The following is a 21,068-nucleotide window of genomic DNA, read 5'->3' on the forward strand; positions in this document are numbered from 1 at the left end:
CTTTGTAATTCACAGAACCATGATGCTGGAGTAATAAGTAAATCCTGCTGCAGCCCCCCTGCCCTTAATCAGTGTTCCAGGCCTGAAATACAGGGGATCTGCATCATTTCCACTGTGTAGGCATGGGGTAGGCTATCTACAGACAGGCCACGCAAAACGACTCTGCATCTCCTGGATGTAGTAGTTCTCTCCATAGCCACAGGTTGAAAACCCTTACAAAGCACACTATGGTATCACTAGTGGGGTTGCAGGGTCCAGTTATAGGAATGAAATAAGGTTTATATGAGATCCCTGGAAGTGGTTAGCTCTAGATCTGGATGGAAAAGAGGGGTGTGTGGGGGGAAGTTCTAAAACAAATATAATTTCCATTTTTTGTCCAAAAAAAAAAAAAATTCTGTTGAAATTTTCTGATCTGCTTTAGTGCGCTGACAACAAATGTCCCTGTACGATGCATCAAGAGTTTTAAGTGTAAAGAAGACAAAATAAGAGACTCAAACCTTCTGTGCAGTTCAGCTCCCCTTTATCTTTGCACAGGCAACAAATGTTTCACACTATGTTTGGCTGGGCTAGAGTAGTATTTTTTCTCTTTGTGAGGAGCCATTAGGGCATGAAAACTCCTCCTATCACTTTGGCTGGTCAAATTCTCACATTTTTAAACACTAAATAGTTTTTAAAATAGTATCTGCATTTGGCAGGGTTCTTTTTTTAGATAATTTATCATAATTTAAAAAAAATAATATTCATAAACACCTTACGGTTTTCTGGAGAAAATCACGATTAATTGCCATGATCCATAGTTCACCCTCCTTTAAGCCAGCATTGATTTAGAAAAACTGGAGTCAGTGATATTAATTTCATACTTCCCTAAGAGTGAGAGGCAGATTTAAATTAGATGGTGGTGGGGGGAATGTTGGGTGAAGAAGAACATCTGAAGCAACTTTCTGTAGCTGTGGAACCTGGGTGAAATCCTGTGCCTACTAAAGTCAATGGCAAAACACCCTGTCTTTTCTGTGGCTGATGAACCATGGTTGTGTTCTGTGTGTGGGCCTTGTAATAGAAGCAACTGGTGATTTTTCACATTTCTTTGCATTCACAAAGCCTGTTAATTGCTGAACTGCAACCATAGCATTCAGAGTTGCTAACGGAAGTACACCATTCTCTTAAATCACCCACTCTTATTTCATGTCCTAATAATGCAATAGACACTATAGTTGGGATTTGTGTACATTTGGCAAGTAATAGAGGGAACACACCTTAACTTTTCTAAAAATGAGTCCAGGATTACCAAATATAACTAAGGGAACTGCAAGTGAATGAACAGGATTGGAAACACTAGAAGATGATTGCTATGAGATGTTTGCTTGAAAAACATCTTCTGTAAGAAACCACAGAATTCTTTAAAATATTTTAGATATTATTTATCTCCTCGTGTAACAAAATGTGTTCAGTGGGATGATTTAAAACGATGATTATTGACATCTGTGTAAGCTGACCTACGTCTTTAGCTGTTCATCTGTTTGGTTATTTTAGCTCTTGTTACTTATGGTTGTCTGTTGTAATGGATAAATTCTGCCCTCCTTTCTAGATGGTTATATTTTTGCACTGGTTTGTATGTCTCTATTTTGTGCAACTACTGTCTGATAGCAATGGTTGTTGGGGAGTCTTACCGGAAATCAACAGTAGTACCTGGCTTAAAAACAGGATCTTGTGTTATATGTACTCTCCCATGCATCTTAGCTTTTTGCTTTCTTTAAAAGAAATATGTTGTTTGCTAAAATCACTATGAATACATGCATTATACCAGTCTAGTCTATAGGCATTATCTCATCAGCTCTGACGGTGATGACAGAAAGATTTTTTTTCATGTGAGTAATGTTGTGCATCTCACATAAAATTACATTATAAGGGGCAGGAAGGAGGTTGCACGTACAGGACCAGGTTCTCAACCACAGTTCTGTCCCTTTTGCACCAGAATCTGGCCAAAACTGGCCAGCTGAGAACTCTTAACTGATATAAAGCATAGCTGACTTCTACACCAACTTCCCTTCCCCAACACAGGAGCATGTCAGGGGAGGGAGGGGGTTAACTTGGACAGGAGAAGGGAGGAGTGGAACTCCACTCCCATACAGAAATTTGCAGCTGGCATATGGTCCCTTATATCACAGCTGGGAATATTTGAGAATCAGGGAGTCTTAACCATGTCCCTGACGGCTCTAATCCCACATCCCCTTTCCTGCACTGAGTGTTTCTTGGCACAGGAGAAAATTTGACCCACATTAAAAGAGTTGCAATAGCTGGTCCATTAATCCCCATATTGGGGATCTGAGGCTTTGTTTGTACATAAACACACTTCAACTAAAGCTGTGCAAATCCTTGTATGGATACCCTTTTTTCAATTTGAGTGGCTTATTTTGGTTTGTCTTAAGTTCCAAATCAACTTAAACTAAACTGAATAATCTTGGTTTAAATAGAAATGAGAGTGTCCCATGCAATCTTTTGCACCAGTTTAACTATATCAACTTAAAATCACGCCATTAGTTGAAACAGTGCAATCCTGTGAGTAGACAAGCCCTGAGTTTGGTTTTGAGCTTGGTTTTACACTCATGACAGAGTAAGAAGGGTGGGGAGGGAGGAGTGCTCTCTAGTGACCTCTGTGATCAACTCAAAGAGTGATATTAATGTATGCTGAAGATGGATCCCTGCTCAGATAAAGGGAAAGAAGGTCACTGTGAGGACAGGTTTTGTTAAGGAATAAATGGATTGTTCAAATGTGCATACAGTACTTTTCAAAAGCTGACTCATTTAAAAAAACAAGAACTAATATAGCTGTCCATGGCCAACTTTTATTTGTAGGCAAATAGCTCAGCCAGGTAATATTAGGAATTTGTGTAGCAATACATGGCAATTAGTTTTGTATCCTAAGGTCCTGAGAACAATGGAATTTAAGCTGTTAAGCTTTTGAGTCACAACTGAACATGACCACTGAAAAAATAGGATTTATTGATGTACAGTGGCATTTGAAACTCATAAGTGGAAATATACACAGTTGCCGTAATAATGAGTAAAACAGGTCATAAACATAAAACACACGATAAATATACAGACCTACTGAAACCTCTTATTGAGGGGTGTGGTCATGTGAAGATTTACACTGTTATTCTATCAGGATATACTGCATGACATAAAAAGAACAGATAAGGGTTTTTGTATGGCCAAAATCTTAAAATAAAATAATAAAAAAGGATAATTGAGCATTTATGTGGGGGAGGGGAGGAGAGGATGCTAAGTTCGGAAACAGAACACAGCATGTGTGCTCTTGTATACTATCAAATCCAGTGGAAAATATTTGCATCCTAGAAGCTGATGCAAATCCTTATTTTGGTTGAATTGACATAAACTGATATAGAGTAACTGAAAATACCATAGAAAATTATTTGTATGCTTTAAAATAAGAAATTTAAGAAAATTCACATTTGAAAACTAGAAACATAATAGTATTATCAACAGAAGAATCCTTATTTTACATTGGAAATGCCACACCAAAGGAGACAATCTAGTTCAGACTCTGATAGTTGTCGGTACCAGATGCTTGTGGAGCATAATTGTGGAATACCTGCAGAGGGTAAGTTTCTTCTTAAACCCATCAGTTAATGGTTGACTGATGCCCTGAAACATCTCTATCTCTCTCCTTCTAAAAAAGAAAAGGAGTACTTGTGGCACCTTAGAGACTAACCAATTTATTTGAGCATGAGCTTTCATGAGCTACAGCTCACTTCATCGGATGCATACCGTGGAAACTGCAGCAGACTTTATATATACACAGAGAATATGAAACAATACCTCCTCCCACCCCACTGTCCTGCTGGTAATAGCTTATCTAAAGTGATCATCAGGTTGGGCCATTTCCAGCACAAATCCAGGTTTTCTCACCCTCCACCCCCCCACACACAAATTCACTCTCCTGCTGGTGATAGCCCATCCAAAGTGACAACTCTTTACACAATGTGCATGTTAATCAAGTTGGGCCATTTCCTGCACAAATCCAGGTTCTCTCACCCCCTCACCCCCCTCCCAAAAAGGGGGTGAGAGAACCTGGATTTGTGCAGGAAATGGCCCAACTTGATTATCATGCACATTGTGTAAAGAGTTGTCACTTTGGATGGGCTATCACCAGCAGGAGAGTGAATTTGTGTGTGGGGGGGTGGAGGGTGAGAAAACCTGGATTTGTGCTGGAAATGGCCCAACCTGATGATCACTTTAGATAAGCTATTACCAGCAGGACAGTGGGGTGGGAGGAGGTATTGTTTCATATTCTCTGTGTATATATAAAGTCTGCTGCAGTTTCCACGGTATGCATCCGATGAAGTGAGCTGTGGCTCATGAAAGCTCATGCTCAAATAAATTGGTTAGTCTCTAAGGTGCCACAAGTACTCCTTTTCTTTTTGCGAATACAGACTAACACGGCTGTTACTCTGAAACATCTCCTTCTAAAGTAACTGTAGCTGTATTCATTACCCATATACTTATCTAATCCTTTTCTGAATCCTCATAAACTTTTGTCCTCAATGAGGGTTAGGAGTTCCATCAGTTCATTATATATTGTGTAAACATGTAGTTTCTTTCATTAGTTCTAAACTTGTTGCCTTTCAGTGTAATTGAACATTCCCTTGTTCTTGAATTAATAGGGAATGCCTGATGTATCTTCTCTATACCATTTTTTTTTTTGTATCTGTCATGTCCCCTCTTACTTGTCTTCTGTGAAAATAAGTGAGTCCACAGGTGGTGGTCTTAAAAGCACAGCAAGCATCTTCCATTGAACTTATCCTGAATATAAACTTACAATTGTACCTTAGCCTTAGAAGGTATTTTTCCTAGTGACCATTGCTGAAAGTGCACTAAAATTCAAAATGCTACAAATCATTTCTAATTGCTGATAAGTGAATATGCATTTGAAAACAGGAAACACCCAATGAACTGAGTAGAACATCTACAGAAAACCCTGTTAAAGTATGGCTTTTATTAACACCATATTGTTTTAAAAATATGTTTACAGTTTATTGCACAACATAAACTTGGTAACCACATGAATACAACCAAACAACTTTCAGGATGAATTGCAAAAGAGTAAATAACACGTGTTCAGTACAGAATGCCAAGTCCAAAGATAAAAATACTAGGCGAAACCCTGGGTTCCTTACTCAGTGCCAGATTCTGCTATCCTTACTCAGTAGGACCACTCATGCGTGGAATAAGCAATTTTATCTTTCTGAGTAACAATAGCAGAATCTGGTCCTCATCGTTGACTCATTCCTTACTCAGGCAAACTCCCATAGATCCTCAGAAACTCTAGAGCTTAGTCTCCTCTGACACCAAATTTATAACAGAGTAACTAAATTGACTGCACTAGAACTACACATCATTTACAACCATGTATGTGAGAGGAGAAGCAGGCTTGCTATTATTATTTCTTCACTGGAAGCTGTAAGAGTACTGAGTAAAACATGAGCTATATAGCTCAGAGTACAAGGTCGAGTGAAGCCACCCTTTCTCCATGCCAAGGAAAGAGATATTTTGTCTTTGAGCTCCAAGGTTTGGAAGGGACGTGCTTTTGCTACTACATCCTTTATGATTCAGCCAGCTGCCACCCGCATGCCAGTCTCACTCCACAGACTAGTATAAAAGGATGGTACTGTCTTCTCTCCACCACTCCCCTTGGGGCACTATGCACCCCCAGGAGAATACAGATGGAGAAATCTGTGTGATGCTCTGCACACAGGGTCTGCAATTCTGCCGGGATTTTATATAGGTCGTGCAAAGAGATGTAAAGGCCTCTTTCACCCTTCCCTTCCCTCACTGCACTCCACTAAAGGAACAGGCAGACTCTGGCCCTGGTTAAGGGACTAAAGATAAATGGGGCTAATCAGGGGGAATCCTTAAGCAACCTCAATGTTAATGAGGACATCAACTGGCCATCTAGCAGACACACACGGTATGTCCACAGTGTTCACCAGTGTCCTGGCTTGTGCGCATATGGGGCACATGCTATCCAAGCCTGCCTCCAAAGGTCTACACTGGAGAGTCGAACATGCCCACGCCGGTGTATCCTTGTACACACCAGTGCTGCAGTTACATATGATTGACACTAGTTGACATATGTTTCTGGGGGTTTGTCCCAGGGTTCTTTAGCACTTCATGAGCTTGAGCTGCTCAAGGAATTGGTTCATGGTGTGTTGTGGGAGATCTTATCTGTCCTTCCTGGACTCTTCTGCTGGGTTTTATCCCATGATCAGACTTAGCTGAGGCATGGCTGGCTCTGCATTCTCCTTGCTTCCCTTCATTCCAGACAGGGGACATGGCTCTGTCAGTGTTGGATGAAGTTTTTATGTAGTAAAGGGTAGACCTCTTGTGAGATTCTGGATGACATTTCAGCAGTTGTTTCTGAACTGCAGAAGGTGGCACTGGGACTCAGAGGGGGTTTCATACATGGAAGCCTGGAAAGACATGAGGTTTGCAGCAATTGCTGAGGCTTCCCCATAGATAGCCCGTAAAAGGACAACTAACACAGCATGGTGGAATTATATCAACATGCAGACCTGGGATGACTAGCAGTGGCTCCAGAACTTCCTCATGAGGAAGTGCCTTTATGGAGCTATGTGAGGAGTTTGCCTGATCATCCAGTGCCAGGACACTGATGACAAATGAGGGAGTCCATACCTGTCCGAAACTGGGTTGCAAGTGCCTCTGGAAGCTGACTACCCCAGATGGCTTTCCAGTTTTATGTTGGCAAATCAACTGTTGGTGCTGTGGTAGTGGAGGTTTGTGAGGTGCTCATTACAGTGGCTTACACATATGACACCTTCTAGCCCATGTGGCTGTGTGGGTTGATTCTGGGTTTCCATCTTTGCAGCCTGTTCCTGGGACACCAGCCCCTGCTCCGGCATGGTCTTCTACAGTGCTGTTGCTGTCCCTTCTCCATCTGGTCTGAATATGTGACTGTGTTCAGAACTATGTCATGGAAAACAGCAGGCTGTATGTAGTCTTGGGGCAGTGGTAAGTGCTTGGTCAAACTCCTTGTAGAAGGGGCATGTAGATGAGAAGTTGCCAAACCTGCTGTTGCCATCCTTAGCCTTGTGGTTGAAGGTCTTTAGGTGCTTGATGCACTCCCTGAACTGCACACCAATATGGTTGATGCCCACCTTTTCAAGATCGTTTCATATAAGTGGATATTTCGGGTGCTTTTCCCAAAATCATTATCTCTGCTGTACTCACACAAGAGATAAGCCAGCACCCTGGAGTGCTCCTCCAGCCAGTTGGCAGCACACTGAATGGTGAGCACCTTGTTGTTTGGGAGAGCTGGGCTGAGCTCCACAGAAACTGAAGCAGGCCACCTGGAAATGAAAGGTTAAATGACACGTATGTGTATGTAAACTAGTAGGTAATTTCTGATGTACAGAGGGTGAGAGGGAAGTAAGTTGGTAGAAAGGCTGGAACACACAGCAGGAGGTAGCCACACAGAAGGTGAAATCTGAACCTATGTGAATGCAGAAACTGAGGTGGTTGCACTCTTTGACTAGCTCAGGGGTCCGCTGGGATGTCACTGCCCCCTGGATCCAAACGCCCTTGCCTGAGGCTTCCACCTACATGGCCAGCAGCAGGCTCAGGAGGTACAGGAAGAGCCACCACCCCAGGGTAATGGGGAGCCAGGGTGCCATGAGAGGATGGACTGCAGAGAGAGGGGGAGGTTGCCAGGAGTAATCGGGACTCTGGTGCTGTTGCTTTACTGCGGGATTGGTCCCCTGACCACAGCAGGTGCTACTGCATGGCTTGGTGCTTCCCTGGTGGATCCCAGGCTCCAATGCCTGGCTCTGGAGAAACATCTTCATCCCGGAAGGAAGGAAGAAGCACTCTCCGGCAGCCTAGCCACCTTCTCAACAGAGATCAGCTCAGTCCTGCTGCATCTAGTCCTGCCCACACCTCTGCAGATGTGCTGGGGAGAGAGTCAGGAAAGAGGGTCAGAAGTCAGGCAAGCCAGGGGGGTTGAGGACCAGGGGAAGTGGGGGTTGGAAAATGAGGGAGCTTGGGGGTCAGAGAGAAGCCTCTGTGAAAAAATGCATGTGCTTATCTCTGCATGCACGGTTGCTGCACTTTTCTATATTAATCAAATACTTGGGTGTGCTGATGGCTAATTAGGCATCTAAATAAACATTTCTAAATATGTGCATGCAGTCTTGGTTGCTGTGTGTGCTCATTTAGGCACACAATAATATGTGCATTTTTGAGAGTGGACCTTGAACCTCCATCTCTAACTATCTGGTCCCCTAAAAACTTTCCTCAATCTAGTATATAAATATACTTATAGCCTCATTTTCAGAATTGCTAAGCATGACAACTCCCATTGATTTCCATGGGAGCTATATTCAGTGCCTCTGAAAATCAAGCTATTAATGGCCTATATAACAATCCAACTGAAAACACCTCAGCATACTGTATCATATAAAATAACTGAAAATGTGAAAAAATACATTGAGAGTCATAGCAGCAGAACAAAGCATACACAGTTCTGGGTACTTTGTTACCAGAAAGATGCTGATAAACTAGAAGTTCAGATGAGAGCAACAAAAATAAATTAAGAGCTGGAGAGTTGACTCATGAATGAATAAAGATTAAAAGAGCTAAATATAGATTGCTTGACTAAGAGACAATTAAAGGGAATATGATAATCATCTGTAAATATTTGAGGGCTGTGAGGAGGGAAGGGAATTACTGAGCACGGTAAAATGGAGTGTAATTGGGAATAACATGACAAATTTAAAAAGAAAATATTAAGGCTAAATATCAGGAAAGATATCAGATGGTGAAAGGTATAAGATGAGGGGAATAGACTTCTAAGAGAGGTGACCATGACTTTATGGTGCTCAAGGGCATATTGACTGTCATAGAAAAGAGCAAAAGATTCTCTCTCAAGAGTGACTCCTCATTAATCCACCTCAATTTCTAGACAACACCCCAGACTAAAAAACTTTATTGTAAATCATATCAAAATATTGAGAGATGTCAAAGAAAATATGCTTTTTTAAAAAAATAAATCAGTCCACTATGCCTGTTGTGAGACTGACACCACCACCATGTTACCCATAGGCTGATGTGAGCTTGTCTACATCGGATGTTATTGCGTGGCTAGCCAGTGTGTAAATCTACAGTGCACCGGCTAGCCACGCAATAATGTCCCGTGTGGACATTGCTACAGCACAGTGAAAGTTCCATAGTGTGCTTTGATGTACTATTGTTTGAAACAGCTGTTTGAACCAGCAGTCCATCAAAGCACACTACCAAACTTATTTGGAACTTTCTGTGTCTTTATCTGCATTCCTGGTATGCTGGCTTTTGAAACAGGGACAGTGGCCTCTTCAGGTATGGCAAAAATGTAAGTGTGGCCTACAGATGACATCCTGAGGGAACAAAACCTGTATTCATGTTGTAAGTTCCTAAAAGACCACTTTATTTTGCTGGAAAGCTCTCATTTTTTAACAAACAGTTAATAATGAATCTGATTTCTTCACTGTCATTAAAAAAAAAATCATACTCTCCTTAGAGTTCTTGGAATCTTATGATCTTGTTCATATAAATGGGCTGAAGAGTTAAGTAGTATGTCAGACTATCCAAAAAAATAAAATAAAATAAAACAAATAAAACCAACCCAGCTGGCTTTCAAGTTTGCTATTATATGTAGGACATGAAACAATAAAGTCTAGCAGTGTGGAAACTCCCAGAGCCTCCAGTACCCATTTTTTTATAAAGAAACTATCCCAATCTGATTAACGTATGTTGGTTACAGAGTAGCAGCCGTGTTAGTCTGTATTCGCAAAAAGAAAAGGAGTACTTGTGGCACCTTAGAAACTAACCAAGTTATTTGAGCATAAGCTTTCGTGAGCATCCGATGAAGTGAGCTGTAGCTCACGAAAGCTCATGCTCAAATAAATTGGTTAGTCTCTAAGGTGCCACAAGTACTCCTTTTCTTTATACAGATCAGGGACACCCTCCCCCAGGATTCATTTAACATGGCCTTCCACTATGAGTTCAGCATGTTCTATTTTTCAGTGCATCACTGTTAGTTTAGATCCCAGATGTTTAAACTTTCTCTAAACAGCTGAAGTTAACTGCTAAAATAAGGAAATTGCAGGGTCATTATTTCAGTCCCATGAACAACCATGTCCCAAAGTCTCTGAAACCCCAAAGCAACCAAGGCCATTGCTGATGGCTGCAGCATCACTGGTCAAGATTGTTTGAACTGAAAACAGTCTTGACCAATGAGGCTGCAACCATAAGTGTCTTGTTTTAATGTACTGTATCCTCTTTGAAAAAAGAAAAGGAGTACTTGTGGCACCTTCGAGACTCACAAATTTATTTGAGCATAAGCTTTCATGGGCTACAGCTCACTTCATCGGATGCATTCAGTGGAAAATACAGTGGTGAGATTTATATACACAGAGAACATGAAACAATGGGTGTTACCATACACACTGTAACAAGAGTGATCAGGTAAGGTGAGCTATTACCAGCAGGAGAGCAGTGGAGGTGGAGAGGAATCTTTTGTAGTGTTAATCAAAGTGGGCCATTTCCAGCAGTTGACAAGAATGTCTAAGAAGAGTGGGGTGGGATGGGGGGGGGGGGGGGAGAATAAACATGGAGAAATAGTTTTACTTTGTGTAATGACCCATCCACTCCCAGTCTTTATTCAAGCCTAAGTTAATTGTATCCAGTTTGCAAATTAATTCCAATTCAGCAGTCTCTTGTTGGAGTCTGTTTTTGAAGTTTTTTTGTTGAAGAATTGCCACTTTTAGGTCTGTAATCGAGTGACCAAAGAGATTGAAATGTTCTCTGACTGGTTTTTGAATGTTAGGAAATATGTCTTCTTAGGAAAGGTTTTTGCAAATATTGCAGCATAAATTGGCAAACCTAACTGAAAATGCACAGAAAAAAAAAGTCAAAATTAGTTAGTTGAGCCTAAAGAAACCTGGCCCTCTAAACAGTGTAATACTATTCTCTAGAATATGACCTTTGATATATATTTTGAGTATTATGATATGTTCTTCTTGCATGGCATGATTCTTTCTTTCTTTCTTTCACTACATTTGTAGTATAGCATTATAAACACTGCAGGCCATATTCTGGTCTCTTACACTGATGTAAATATGGAGTAACTCTCCTGAAGACATAGGAGCTACTTCAGATTTACACCAGTGCAAGAGAGCAGAATCTGGTCCTTATCAAAGATCTGATTTGAGTATGACAATATTTTTTGGCTACACTATTGTAATGTATGTGCTGAGGCTAGCAATGGGGAGGGTATGAAAAGGAAAAGCAACAGCAGTTAGTGAATTCTTGTTCACTCTGCAGTTTTGATAGCTCAGCCAATGTTTATTGTTTATTATACTCGTCTCCTCCCTCTTTACAGGATGTTCTATGATAACTGCTTTCTGATACAATGTCAATTCATCTACATTCTCAGCTACATTGAACACCTTCCTTCATTGTCACTATAAATGGTTGGCTCCCAAAGATGTGGTAATTATTCTTCCTGCTTGGAGAAAAATAGGACTTAAAAACTTTTTTCTTGTGATTTGGACAGTTGCAAAACAGGAAGCAAACTATGCTCCTTAGATGTAGACAAATGTTGCGATACAAGGCAATCCACTTTTTCAAAAAATGCACATGAGCACATTTTTATCCACCCTTCCCTAATATCCCAGACTCAGCTCCTACAGATGGTACTAAAACATCCACAATGTGGTTGCTTGCATGTGGTGAGCAGTGGTTTTCCTGAACAACAGCAGACTCTCACAACTGAATTTCAATGAGGACCATTCACTGTTAGTATACAGAGTGATTATTAAAGTGTTTGGGTAAAGTAAAAATGAAACAAAATTGCAGATGCTAGTAATTACTGTTTAAAAGCCATGATGACTAAGGGATGGACTGTGTGCGACTCAGTAAAGAGAATACAAAGTGTGAGATGTGAGAAGAGGGACAGTTTACTGGAATATGAAGTGTTTTTCTTGGAAATGATACAGTGTACATGTTTGCGTATCTGTCTATTTATAACAAGAAACATGACGGAAGCAAGTTTTTCTTGCTGAACATGGGAAGTGTCATTTGGACTGTGAATATATATATAACTGTAAAATGTGCTTAAAAGCAGCTATTTAACATTTTAAGATGATGGTAATTAAACATGAATAAAAGATCCAAACACTTTTTTTTAAGACTTATAAAGAATCTTTAGGAAATCCTAATGATTATCTTAGTTAATGAACATGCATTTACATAATGTTTTTTATGCACTGGATGTAAAATGTTTTATAGATGAGCCAATGGATAATGCTTGAAGTGTATTTCTCTAGCACTGCAAGCTATTTTGTCCCAGCAAAATACACAACACATTCACTGTTTAAAACTTTCAGCAGTTTTTTGCCCTAATACAGCGGTTCTCAAACTGTGGGTCAGGACCCCAAAGTGGATTGCAACCCCATTTTAATGGGGTTGCCAGGACCAGCATTAGACTTGTTGGGACCCAGGACTGAAACTGAAGCCCAGGCTCCACCCCCCACCCAAGGCAGCAGGACTTGGGCTATGGTCCCTCTCCCCCCACCCAGGGTGGTGGAGCTTAGGCTTCACCTCTGCCCCCACCTGCCCTTGGGTCATATAGTAACTTTGTTATCAGAAGGGGGTTGTGGTGCAATGAAGTTTGAGAATCCTTGCCCTAACACTTTTCTATAGCATTCACTAGAGAAATGGGAGCTCCTCATTCTTGTGTTTGACCATTTTACTACTCAAAGGTTATGGGAACTAATGTTAAAGAGCAACAGAATACAGAGTGAAATCAAAAGAATTTCTTTCAGTGTAGAGATTAACTACAGCATAAGGCTGACAATTAAGTAAATATAAAGTCATAGAAAAAAAATTCTAGACTGAGGAAAAAGGCTCTTTTATGTAAGAATTATTAGACATCAGTTTTAATTCTCACAAGAAAACTTTGTTATAAACTTTTGTATGCAACATTTGGAGCTGAAACCAGCTAGAAGAAACCACAACCATATGCATTATGAGAAAAAAATTTAGCTTTGTATGACGAATGTCACTTGAAAATGGGCTTTGCTTTTAATTTAGAACATTGTAAACACATCAGGAGAAACTGGTTTTGATCATCTGCCAAATATTGCACAAATATTTAAACTAATAAATAACCTTCTAAAACAGGAAGTGTACTGTATATTTTATTTGTTCCCACAATCTTTAAGAGAGAGTCTCATTCCTTATGCTTCACAGATGTTGCTGGAAGAGAAGGAAATTAGATAGAACAGCATGTATTATTATCAAGAAGCATTTTAATCATACTGTAAATATTCAGGAATCACTAAATGTATGTAATAAAATAAGGTCGTATTTCACTAGAGGGTTTGGCTCACTCATTTGTCCATCAAAAACGCAAGCTTAAATTTTAAGCCTGAATGCAGAGTGGATAAAAATCAATGATTTTTTTAAAAAATAAAAAAAATCGGATTTTTTTTATTTAAATCAGATTTTTTTGATAAAACCTATCTAAAGATATCTTTGAGCTATAATGTATCTTAATTAAAACTATCTCATCATGGAATAGGGATTATAAATTCTAATTCTATAGTATGAGACAATATATTCATGTAATGTTTAAGAAAAGTTTTGTAAATGAGTTCTAATAGTTCATGGATTAGGGACCCAATCTTATGGGGTTCCAGGGGCTTCTGTATAGATTATTTAGGTTAATCTTTCTATCTACCCAATGGGACTCAGTGCTCAGTCTAGAACAGTGTTTCCCAAACTTGGGATGTCGCTTGTTCAGGGAAAGCCCCTGGCGGGCCGGGCCGGTTTATTTAATTGCCGCGTCCGCAGGTTTGGCCGATCACGGCTCCCACTGGCCCCCATTGGCCTGCAGCAGCGAACCGCGGCCAGTAGGAGCAATCAGCCGAACCTGCGGATGCGGCAGGTAAACAAACCAGCCTGGCCCGCCAGGGGCTTTTCCTGAACAAGCGGCATCCCAAGTTTGGGAACACTGGTCTAGAAGATACCATCAGAGATGCTTAGTTTTGCAGTTCTCAAACTGTGGATTTATGTCCCCAGAGATAACATGCTTGTTAACAGCAAAAAATAAATAAAGAAATAAAATAATATATAGAGGTGAGAAATAACAGACCTCAACCCTACTGTCCCTCTGCAAATTTGTGTACACAGAGTCAATCCCTTACCTCTCTCTAAAAGTGCAAAGTTTCAAAAAGTTCAGTGAATAGAAGATTGTTGGGGGTGGAATTGATCTGGACAAGGAGAAGAAGTCTGGAGATAAATGTGAGAAGGGAGGGACAGGCAGTAGAAACAAAAGTGAAACTGTTTGAGCAGCATATTCCAGAAGTCTTGCGGTCTTTCTGAGTGTAGCCTTCATTGATTTGAGAGCTACCATACCATTCTCTCACTAGAAGAGCAAACCTATAATGGCAGCAGGCCGTAAAAGAGACTCAGTTTGGGAACAAGAACCATTCAAGAAATATGTTTGCTGATGAAGTTTTAAAGAAAGTCACACCAGTGAACTGGTGGAAGTCACTTAAGCACTTGGATTCAGAGACTGTTGAAGTGATAATCTCACTTTTAACAGCAGTAGCTTCTTCTGCCTGTGTAAAAGAATATTTTCTTCCTTTGGACTAATTCATTCCAAATTGAGAAATTGTTTGAGACCTGAAAAAGCAGGAAAGCTTGTTTTTCTTTTCCAGATTATGAACAAACAGGAAAATGAAGGTGAAGACGACTGAGTTAGTTGCAGAAGCCAATATTTTAAGTTTCTCATGTTGACCTGGCTGACATAGTCGATTTAATTTTTGGTTTTTTTTTTTAAATATTTCATTTAACTATTTTAATTAAAAACAATTTTAACGAAAACAAACCTGATTTTAAAAAACTTGAATATTTAACTAAATTCAAAAATTCATATGCCTGTTTTGTTAAAATATTATATGTTTGCTGTTGAAGAAAAAAATCCAGAATACATAATGTTGTTGTTTTAGTTAAATAAAACAATTTAAATGTCTGTCTGATGATGTTCTCCTCCTAAAGAGCATGGCAATAAATTCCTCCAAATATTAATGATCATTCACCTCCCAATGACTTCATAAATATCTGCTTCAATTGCCTTTGGTAAATGAAATAACCAAACAACCATTCATTTTCTGATATAGCTAATCTGAAAATTTTTCAAAATAGATCACTTAAAAATGAATAGTATGTACCTTCTAAAAATGAAATCTACATATATCTCTGAGTTGTGAAGAATATGTATTAAGGTTATAACAACCAACAAGAATGCACTTTATATAGAAATCCATGATTAAATCGAGTCTTCTGGACTAGTGATTTAAATCAAATCCACCCTGCATGAATGTATTAAAAATAATGTATATCTTAAAATAGTCATAGACCAAGGGCCCTATCATCTGGTCATTTACATTATGCCTATGAATTTGATAGTTTTAAGAGAGATCTATAATGTGGAAAAGCTGAATAGCCTGGCAATGTTTTTTAAAAGAGATTACTGAACCACAGTTGTAATAATATGGGAATTATCTCATATTCTTAAACTGGGATGGACGTTCAGTTAAAAATATTTTTTTTTCATTCTTTGTCTAAACATATGAGATTTTATGAGTTCATTCCTTTTCTGTTTTGATAGGAGTCTATCTCTGCCAAATAGTTGAGATTTCACAGAATGAATCCTAGAAATTAGTTTGTTTTTTTTCCCCGATAGTCAAATTAAACTGATGTTTTCTTAACTAGCCATAATGGGGCAAAATTATGCCTCGTTAAACCATCCTAAACAATTCCTCCCGCTTCTTGGTGTTAACCACGTACACTTATATTTGTATGTTTGTTTATGTATGTGCATATGTGTGTGCATATCTCAACTCCTCTTTCACTTCCTAAGCCATTATTTAGCTATACATATTTAGCTTTTAGTCATTTTTTCATCAGTTATTCTCTCCAGTTGATTAATAATTTTTGTTACTCTTCCCTCCAGTTGGAATATGTATGTGGTGAAATCCTACCCCCATTAAAGTCAATGACAAAACTCCTATTGACTTCAGTCGAGTCAGGGTTTCAGCCATTGTATTGAAATGCCTAGAACTGAATGCAACTGTCAAGGGCCAAATTCAGCCCCCTCATTTATAACCACGGAGAGCCCCAGATTCAGCAGAAGCAATGTCAGAGCGGGTCAGCACACTCTTTATTCCACTGAGGAGGGGATGATTTACTGGTAGATGGATTCACCAGCCATTTCTCCTCTCCATGGAAGGAAGGAAGGGGAAAGGTAAGGGCACCTTCTGCCAAGGTGTGAGTATTGTATTGCATGTTCATGTGAAATTTGCTGGCCACTATGACCCTTAGGACTCTGGCAGCATCATTGTCTTCAAGTTTTTTTTGTCCCATTCAACATCTGTGTTTCGGATTATTGTCCCTCAGATGTATTATTATATGTTTTTCCCAGCTGAATTTAAATTTATTTTCATTCATACTTCTCATTCCCTTTGTATAATTTTCCTTCCCACTTTGCAACACCTGACACAATTTGATATTATCTTTAAATATAATTTATTATGGGAACAACTAACCCCTTGAATAACTTCCTTGTTGGAGTTGGAATGGAGTAGCAATGGAGGGGAATTTGGCTCTTACTGCATATTACCTTTTAAGAGAAATTAGGGGTCTGGTTCAAATTCCATTGAAGCAAATGGCAGCCTTCCATTGACTTCAATGGGCTTTGGATAAGGCCCTTAATACAAACTTTAAAATATGGCTAAACATAACAATACTTTCTGTGGTATCCTATGAATGCAATCTGTTTAAGAAAATAAAATAGGATTGAACATCTTTTTTTTGTTTGATTTTTTGCCATTTAAAACATTATAGGAGTTAACTGGTTTCTAATTTTAAAAATGTTTGCCTACATTTTCAAAGTGACTAGTGATTTTGGGTGACTGTTTTTGGTTGCCCAATTTGAGACACCTTGCATGGGCCTAGTTTTCAGAGAATAGGTAATCAGTATTTTCTGAAAATCAGGCTTCTTTTAGGTGTCATTTGGGTACTCAAAAATGAAGGCATCAAAAATCACTAGTCATGTTGAAAATTTAGGCCATGGTGACTATTTTTGTCTACTTCTAGTAATTTATTTTTTTTAAATTATTACTTAATCTAACAGATTAAGAAGGAAGAAAAGGTTCACAGAAGTCCAGCCAAACTAATACAAGGAAAAGTAAGGAAACAGATTTTCTAAAGAACTTGAGTGAAATTCTGGCTCCATTGAAGTCAATTGGAGTTTTCTTATTGATTTTAATGGGCCAGACTTTCACCTAGGATGTTTATAGGGAGACATAATAAATACTTCCAGGGAATAATGTACGCAAAAGAGAAATTTACACTAAACACCATCTGTTTGTTTTTTTTTAAATAAAAGGAGAAGTAGGATTAAGTTAAAGTAAAAATGCAATTTGGATATTTGGAACATTGTGATCGTAAGAATAAGCAGTTTATCTGGTGAGGTAGTTTTAACAAGCTTAAAGACATTGAAGTTCAGACTAGATATGTCTGCCTGAAAGTATAGTGCCAATTTCTTCCTACTTTGACATGGGGAGTTGGGCTGGATGAACAAAAAGGACTGTTTTAACCACATATGAGGTGGTTTCTGATAAATAATTTAATCCCAATAGTTTGAGTTTATTTACTCATGTACATAACTTCCTTGTTTTGATTGACTTTAAACTTAATATCCAAAATTAATTAGTAGTTTTAATTTGAATGGCGATCTATGCTAAAGTATGAACTTCAGTGTATGCAAAAGTTGAATATACATTTTCTGACTAGTCAGTCTGAGAAGCAGATTTTTGCCACAATTGCATTACCTTTTTCATCTTCTTCTTATTGAAATAGTAACATTCTTTTGGAAAGCTCTAGAAACTTATGAGTGAATAGGAGAAAATGATCTAGTTGCATTACAGCACGATCAGAACTCTGGCAAAAAAAAAATAAAAATCCAGGCATAAGTGGGGAATAGAATGAAAGCATGGAAGGAAGCCATTTAAGGGAAAAAATTGAACTATGAAAGCATGTAATTTTGCTTGTACAATTTATCATGAAGAGGAAAAAATAAAAATCCATCTCAAGGACAGAGGTTAAAGTTTAACTTAACAAAAATGTACTTTTCAGCATTTTTGGCACTTAATGTAAGGAAAAACTATGGGACTTGTCATTCCTTCTGGTATTTCTCTGGAAGGGATGAAAGGAATAACATCTCTTTTGTCCTAAAGTCTTTCAGTGGTGGTGGTGATGTTGAGACAATGTGGCATATTTTGACCCTATGGAAGCCCCTTTGCATACGAATTCACGGAGTGGGGCTTCTACAGGGTTTTGTAGAGATTTAGGCTTGGTCTACATGTCCTGTCTAACATAGTTAGATTGATCTAACTTGCATTGTAGACACAGGTAATGGAAAAGTGGATTTACTACAGCAACAGAAAACCCCCGTCCGTTGCTATGCTGCTGTAGCACTTATAGTTTAGACATACCGATAGTTGGGTAGAGAGGGAGAGAGAAATGTCTCTTAGAATTCCCTGAGGGATTTCACAAGACATTTAATGCATTCAATTATGGGATCATCAAAACTCTGGCAAAGAGAACTTGGACAAGTCCAAATGGAGAAGCCTGGAGCAGTTGTGCTACCCTGGGACATGTGGTGACATATGTGGGAGGACTGCAGGAGATCTGGATTAAGATGCTCTGGCCCTCATTGAATGCCCATCAGCTGCAAGTTAGGAAGATTTCCTCTCTTCCCGCCCTCACCCCGCCCAAACTCTATGATGTGAACAAAGTTATGCTACTTCAAAGCTATATGTTTTTTTTCACCAAACTTTGTGCCTTTCATAGGCTTTTCCATGGAGGGACGTGACCTCAGTTTATATCATCTACAGAATCTGAGTTGACTCTAATGGATCATACAGTACATTTCATCCTAATCTTCCAAATCCTGTGTAGTCATAAGAAGGGGTGTAACTTTAGAAAGGGTGAGTTCCTCATTCAATGAGAAATTAGTGCCATGCTCATACTCAGGAGCTATAGATAGACAGACAGCTAGATATAGTCTATTTTATCCACACTATGTGCACAAGTCTTCTTCACCTTGAATGGTGATTGTAAACATCACAGCAAAGCTTCACACAGGTAATTGCACTTACAAACCCAAGCTACAACACTGCTGCATCTAGCACTATTTTTATTTAGAAAACGCTGTCTTACCCCATGTTCTGCTTCCAACACTTTGGTCCCTACACAGTGGCCTGGAAATTCACCAGCCTAAACAACATGTTAAAAAATGTTAAGATTTTAAAGTTAAGTACTCAAAAATAAGGAAATGTCAGAATTAAGTTTTCCTATGCAACCTTAATTCAACCCCTTTGTGCATATCCATTATCACAGCCTTTTTAACTATCACACAGTAGTTTTTTCCACAGGACCGCTGTCTCATTCAATGAATGGATAGTTATTCATTATTTCTTTTTTTCCCTCCTCATTCAGTGATTAGCCCTAGAGTGTGTCCCTCCTGTTCTGCTCCTATTCATACTCCCACTCACCCAGCTCTTGACCCCTTCCCTCTCTACTCCTATCCACACTCCATTCACCCTGGCTCCTGCTCTCCACCACCCTCCTTTCCCTTTTATTGCTCACCCCTTTGCATCCAAATCAGGCTGCTTCCTCCTCCTCACTTAATTGGTTTTAAGAGAGAGCTGGACAAATTTATGAGTGGGATTGGACAAGCTGCTTGGGATGGTGGGGGTCAGGGCTCGACAGCCCTGTGGGTTCCTTCTAGTTCAAGTCCAAAAAAAATCTCATGCTTCAAGGCTTTTGCTGGTCACCTGCAAGGGTCAGGAAGGGATCTCCCCCACTCGCAATGCAGTCTGTATTTTTCTCCTTCCCTCTGAAACATCAGGGATGGCCATGGCTGGAGATTTGATACTGGGTGGGGTGGGTCAGGGCACAGAGCATTCTCTTTCTCAGGTGTTTGACTGGCTGGTTCTTGCTCACATGCTGAGGGTCTAACTGATCATTGGACTGTGGGTTTGGGAAGGAGTGTCGTCCCGTCCCCACCCCCCACCCCCATCCCCGTCCAATTGGCACTGCTATTAGGAGTTTTTCTCTTATTTTACAGCAGTGGTTCTCAACCTATTTATCATTGTGGGCCTCATATGTGACCCACAGTGTGTTCCCCGGGCCACAGGTTGAGAATCACAGTGTGGCAACAGCAACCCCCAGCAGCTGAAAGTAGCAATTGCAGGGAAAGTCCAGCTCAACAATACGTGCAACTCTTGGCTGGACTATGCTCAGTGCAGACAGAATCTTTGGAAATTTTAGCTGCTAAATTCTAACAAGTCTCTACAGAGAATGTGCAAACTTAGATTTTTTTTTCAGAGGCGTAGACCTTGGCCCAATTTGGGTGAATTTTCACACGGGTGGCAAAAGGCCCAACGCTGGCACCAGGGATGGGGCTTCTCTGCTAAATTTCAAGTCCCTGCACCAACTGTGGAGGCACTGGAACCTACAGTGAAATGGTTGAAAGAATGGTTTAATCATGGACGAAACAGTGTATTTTCCCATAAACTCATTCTCAGAAATGGCTAGTCATTTAAGTTTAAATTTACCCCAAAATTTCACCCGGAGGCAGATACCTGGCATGGGAAATTTTAGCCCAAACGTAAGATTTATTAAAGTTATAATCAACTGAAAACACTGTCTTATAATGTAAAGTGTTGGATAACCTTAACTATAGGTGGCACCCACATAAAATATAAAATGCTTTTCTCCCTTTGTTGTTCAGATATACAAGACATTATTGGGGCAGGGTGAACAGCTCTGTGCCAAAATCATTCGGAAAGTAGTTAATTCTGTCTAATCTATTCTGTTTTCCGCACTTGAATGTTTAGGAATGCTTGTATATGTAATTA

The 21,068-nt window shown here is 39.5% G+C and overlaps 1 protein-coding gene across 2 annotated transcripts in view; it reads left to right on the forward strand.

The window, feature by feature from the left end:
* Window positions 1–21,068, forward strand: part of AUH (AU RNA binding methylglutaconyl-CoA hydratase) — a 510,281-nt gene that overhangs the window by 282,657 nt on the left and 206,556 nt on the right. The window lies entirely within an intron of this gene.

This window comes from Caretta caretta, chromosome 5 (genome assembly GCF_965140235.1).
Source record: "Caretta caretta isolate rCarCar2 chromosome 5, rCarCar1.hap1, whole genome shotgun sequence".
Taxonomy (NCBI): domain Eukaryota; kingdom Metazoa; phylum Chordata; order Testudines; family Cheloniidae; genus Caretta; species Caretta caretta.